The sequence below is a fragment of the Ursus arctos genome, chromosome X (genome assembly GCF_023065955.2).
Source record: "Ursus arctos isolate Adak ecotype North America chromosome X, UrsArc2.0, whole genome shotgun sequence".
NCBI classification, from domain to species: Eukaryota; Metazoa; Chordata; class Mammalia; order Carnivora; family Ursidae; genus Ursus; species Ursus arctos.
Genome location: NC_079873.1, coordinates 12225560 through 12231559, shown reverse-complemented (window position 1 = coordinate 12231559; position 6000 = coordinate 12225560). Strand labels below are relative to the sequence as shown.

Here is a 6000-nt window from a genome sequence, read left to right as displayed (position 1 = left end):
CACTGCCTATCAAGATTGGCCTGGTGGAACCAGGTCAAGAAGCCACCCAGAACTGACCAAGTTCCTGGGGTTAGAGAAATACCACAGAGCAGGAGAGGGGCTCCAACTATGTTCTCAAATGACAAAATGTGCACGTTTCAAAGTTTCATCAAGAGCCAGTCAAGAATTCAGAAAAATCCAGCATAACTAATCTCTAATGAGACCAGAGCGGTTGCCAAATATTATCTTCACAAAGTCATCTGTAACCACTCTGGGAATTGAACCACTTCTGCTTCCCTTGGCACTGAGGTTGAGACTTGGGGGACAATTGGAATAATTTCTCTTCCAAGATCCTTAATGATTTTTTCTATGTATTTATATGATCAGAAAAATCTGGATTTCATTAATCTCAAATAAACAATATTTCTTCCTTTACACAAGCTCTTCTTCCCCTCACCACTCTCTGCTTAGGAAATTCTTCCTCATCACTCACTTCCCCAAACAACTTTCAGCAACTCTCAATAAAATTTCCTGAAATCTACTCTACTACTATACTCCAAAAACAGTATTGAAGTACTTATATTATGAAATTTTCCTTAATGATTTTTTCTCTGTGCTTATTTCCTTCATAATCTTTAAGCTTCTTCAGTTACTACCAAAGTTTTATTCCTTTCTGGGGTACCATGAGTATATTGTGATGCTTGGCACCAAGTAGACAGTAAATTAATGCTTAAAAAGAAAAAAGCATTAGGGGCGCCTGGGTGGCTCAGTCGTTAAGTGTCTGCCTTCGGCTCAGGGCATGATCCCGGCGTTATGGGATCGAGCCCCACATCAGGCTCCTCCGCTAGGAGCCTGCTTCTTCCTCTCCCACTCCCCCTGCTTGTGTTCCCTCTCTCACTGGCTGTCTCTGTGTCAAATAAATAAAATCTTTAAAAAAAAAAGAAAAAAGCATTAAAAAATTTGGGCTTAACTTTTCTTGTCTCCCCTATATACCCATTCTGTTAGTAGTTCACACTAGTGTGCTTTATTTTTGTACCCCCCAATACTGTGTTATACATTTTGTAATTTTCTTAAATCTTTACTTATTATTTGTAATGGGAAGCTTCTGATACAGCTCCCAATGAGTCCCACCTCCTGGCACACATACTCTTGTGTAATCCCCACCCTTTGAGTGTAGGTTGGACCTAGCAACCAATAGAATATAGGAAAAGTGATGGTATCTCACTTCCAAGATTAGTTTACAAAACACTGCGGCTTGTGCACGTTCTCTTGCTAGCACCCTCTCCTGTCCATCTGCTTGCTCCCCCGATGAGGCCAGTCACCACGTATGAGATGCTCTATGAAGAGGCCCACGTGGCAAGGAACCAAGGGAGGCCTCATGAGGAATGGAGGGCTCAGCCCAGCAACTCATGAGGAACTGAATCCTGCCAACGACCACACGAGTTTGAGCTTGAAACATAGATCATTTCCGGCTGGGGCCTTGAGATGACCGTGGCCAGTGAGACGCTGAAGCAGAGGCTCCAGGTAAGCCACGTCCAGATTGCTGACCCACAGAAACTGTGAGGTCATAACTGTGTGTTGTTGTAAGCCACTAAGTGTTGGGTAATTTGTACATAGCTATAGATAACTAATACGTCATTTATCAATCAGCTAGGGTTCACATAGGATAAAACCCAACAATAACAAAGTGCACAGTGTGCTTTATTTTTAAGCATAACTAAAATTGGTTTGCAATATGTATCAGCAAATTATTCTTCAGAATTCAAAACTGTGTTTTTCATTCATCAAAATGGCCCAAAGCTCACTTTATCAAGTCAACTTTGCATTGATTTGGGCTTCTGAAAAGCACCGATTAAAAATCCAGGATATTTGTACACATTCATTCCATAAGCATTTCTTGGGTGTGTATCATGTGAGTTTGAGGCACAATTTCTCCCTAGCATATATAATTTTCTTTGGGTATGCGGGTACACTGTTGAAAAGGAAAGTTCCTGCTCTCAGAGGGCTAATATCTAGTGAAGTGACAGACATCTAAACAGATAATAACTACTCCCATCTCAAGTAATAGAAACCACAAAGGAATGTGTGCATTGCAGGCCTGTGCCTGCCGCAACGAGGCAACTAATCCAACCTGAGGAGTGGGGATGTCCTTCAGAGCATAGGTAGAATCTTCAAGGAGAGATGAGAGTCCTAGAGATAAAGAGGAACAGGAAGAAGACACCAGGCCAAGAGGATAGAATAAACCAAGGGATTTATCTAAATAAATTCCCCAGAATATTACCTTTGGTCAAATAGCACTACACATATTCTCAATAAGTCAACTATTCTTTACAAGAAATGTGTGTCCCGTTATTATTACGAAAAAGCAAAAACAAATGGGGGTAATTTGCACAACTGGATCAAGGCAATTAGAAACTGGACTTAGGACAATTTCCTTAAGTGGTTGAAGCCAATACCTAGTTCATAAAACTAGACCTGTCATGTCTCCTTTATGATTCTGAAATGAACTTTAAACTCCCTGAATGAGAAGATAATCAGGAACTTCATAAATTAATGGCCATATGATTTCATTTCTTAAACACTTAGGCCCTGACTTCTCTCAATTAACTTAATAATTACCACAGAGAAAACTCAAAGAACAGCATCCAAGGAGATTTTAAAACTAAACAAATACCAGTTTACACTAAAAATGAGTAAATAAAACAAGCCCTAGAGCTGGATGTACAAATCAATCTTTAATTGGATATTAAAAGGGTTAATCGAATAAGTATATGAGACATTTAAACTCTGGTCTCTCAAGGTTCAGTTTCCCTAGCAAAATGCTTACTCTTCTTATATTTCTGCAAAAAAGCCTTCCCTATCCTCCAAATGAAACATATTTAGACCAAGCATCCTTGCTTGATTCCCAACATGTTTTTTTACTTTGATAGTAATTATATCTTATACTGATTAGCAATAAACAAGATACCTTCCCATGTTTGAGTTGAACCAAATTCATAAGCTTTAAAGGCTGAGCCACTTAAGCATGGTTAGACCCAAGTAAAACGCATAGCCTCATCTACAGTATGTCCAATTTTTGCTGCACAACTTGGTAGTTAGATATGTTCTCTCATGGGGGCGCCTGGGTGGCGCAGTCGTTAAGCGTCTGCCTTCGCCTCAGGGCATGATCCCAGCGTTCTGGGATCGAGCCCCACATCAGGCTCCTCCGCTGGGAGCCTGCTTCTTCCTCTCCCATTCCCCCTGCTTGTGTTCCCTCTCTCACTGGCTGTCTCTGTCAAATAAATAAATAAAATCTTAAAAAAAAAAAAAAAAGAAGAAGAAGATATGTTCTCTTATGGAGGACTGAGGGTGATACAGGCCACACAAAAATCTCAGTTTACAAAGAAGCTGGAGGTGGAGAGGGACAGGATCTTGTGAATTTCTCACTCTTCTCTCTAGCCAGGAGCAAGAGGAACCTCTGGGAGATTTAGGAATCATAAGATTGCTTACGTGCCCTAATATACACACACGTACTGACACACGAGCACACCACTATACACCCCACATTCTCCAATCCCGCAGTTCACCCTTATATATTCTACTATAAAGAGGATAATGTGTTTCACCTGACATCTGCTTGCCTGAAATTCTAAACTCAAAACTCCTTTGGATGAATATAATATTTATCATTAGGCACTCTATGTCTGGCACCTTTTAAATGTTATCTCTTGAAACACTTTCTTGGAGGGCCTTCATCCACCATGTAATAAATCTGGTTGCCTATACCACTGTGTTGGAGAGACCACTGAGACACAGAGATGCCCAGGGATCCCCATCTGTTCCGCCCCCAGCTATTGGAATTTCCCCAGCACAAGCACAAGACATAAGAGTGAAGGAGTCTTTAAGATGGCCCCAACTCCAGCCACTGTTACTGAAACCATCTGATAGGTCCCAAGAGAAACTGCCTGGCTATGCCCAGTCAACCTCTGTACTGGTAAGCAAATAAATGATGACTATTTTTTAAGCCTGCGTAGTGGGGTGGTTTGATAGCCAGCAACAGATAGCCAGAATAGTCTTTGAATTAGAAGGACATCTGTCTGGGTCTTCTGCCATTGCACGATTTTTCTGGTCATCTCAAAGATACGAACCGTTTGGCAGCCACATCCTAACTTCCACCTCCAGCACTCACTGGATATTCCTATTTTAGCTGCACGTTGAGCTCACCAAAGCAACCTTTCCACAGAGAAGAGCCCTGTTCTCAAGTTAATGATGAACATCGCTGCACTCGCCTTCCCAAGTACATGGCTGCCTGTCTTTATCCAATACAGCATCACACAAGCAGTCTAGTCAGCATTTCACCTTGGATTCCAAGATTTTACTCCCAGACATATAGCTGTTCTGAAACGCTCTTTACTTAGAGCCCTTCCAGCCCCATTGCCCTTAACAGCAACACACGCTTCCAAACCTTTTCATCTGTTTTTTACAGCCCACTTGAACTATTGCCAGACTTGAATTGGCAATGCAATTTGGGAACACATTTTAAAACTATAACTTCAATCCCCAAAAATGCAGAATATTTAATCTTTAAAGAAAACATCCCAAATTAAAAACGAATCTGCTAGCTCAAGGAGACATATTTCTTAGCTTCAAGAAAGTATTCATATATGCTATGAGAGTTTAAGGTTACAGTGGAACCATGAAGAATCATTTTAGCTTCAGAGAAGAATTTCTGTTATAAGCTAGGATATTAAACACACAGACACACATATACTTAACCACAAAAATTGGCTTTCCTGAAAGACAAACAGAAGCTATGCCAAATTTCCCCCCAGTAGACTACATACATGAATAAGACACATTAGGCACCTGATAAACGGTAGGTTATCACTGGAGAAATCAAGGCTTACTCAGTAAACTTTCTCAGCAGGACCAATCCAGTGTGCCACAGCGGGAATCCCACAAACTCAAGAGAGCACTGCAGAGGCACGAAGCTGTTTTCCTGTTTCTATGAGGCCATCAAGGAGACAGCTCTAGAAAGAAGCAACACAGTTTAAGAGAAAATTCTCATTTTTATGCTTAGCTTTTCTTTATTTTCCAAAGTGTTTCTGAAGTAAGTAAAGGTGTCCCTCATTGGGGTGCAGTCTCAGTGCACTAGCGTCATGTTTATAAAGGCAATCCGGCACATGGAGGAGAGTAGGCTTTCAAAACACCAGGGTCTTCTGCTCTCCTGCTCTTGCCACCCACTTGCTGTGTACACTCACTTCAGTGATATAACCTCTCTGATCGTGGATTCTTTTTCAATAAAATGGGGATTACAAGGCACATGATTGTGGTAAGGGTTAAAGAGAGAGAATTCTATAACCAGGTGTGTGTCCTGAGGGCACTTGTTTAAAATAAAGCATATCAGAGGGGATATGGGTGGGGGAATGGATGAAATAGGTAAAAGGGATTAAGAGCACACTTCTCATGATGAGCACTGAGTAACAATGTATAGAATTGTTGAATCACCATATTGTGCAACTGAAACTAATATAACACTGTATGTTACCTATGCTGGAATTAAAATTTAAAACTTAGTAAAAAAAAAAAAAAAGAAACCGGGGATGTACTGTATGGTGACTAACATAATATAATAAAAAATCATTATTAATAAATTAAAAAAAAAAAGAATACTGTAAATTGGCAGTTTTGAACTTAGAACACTATTCAATTCTTAATTATATACATCAAATACTAATACAATTAATTGCTAATATCTTATTAAATTTTATTATTCTATTTTTCCATTTTGGAATATTCTACTATTAATAATATTATATTATTTAAAATACTTTTTTAAAACTCTCTGGTCAAAGAGTCAAGAGACCTGGTTCTCTTCCCAACCCTGCTCTTTGTACAATATGTGATATGGTCAAGTTGCTTTTATTTATGAGTTCCAGTTTACTTTTGGTAAGTATATAAGTAAATAAATAAATAAATAGATAGATAGATAGATAGATAGATAGTTAGTTAGATAGATAGTTTGGATTGGCTGATATTGTC

General features: G+C 39.6%; 1 long non-coding RNA gene across 1 annotated transcript in view; it reads right to left on the bottom strand.

The window, feature by feature from the left end:
• Positions 1-4838: 4838 nt before the first annotated feature.
• Positions 4839-6000, bottom strand: part of LOC113242276 (uncharacterized) — a 132483-nt gene continuing 131321 nt past the window's right edge. Inside the window, exon 5 of the long non-coding RNA XR_007188403.2 lies at positions 4839-4988. This is a non-coding gene — a long non-coding RNA (uncharacterized LOC113242276). The remainder of the gene's footprint in view (positions 4989-6000) is intronic.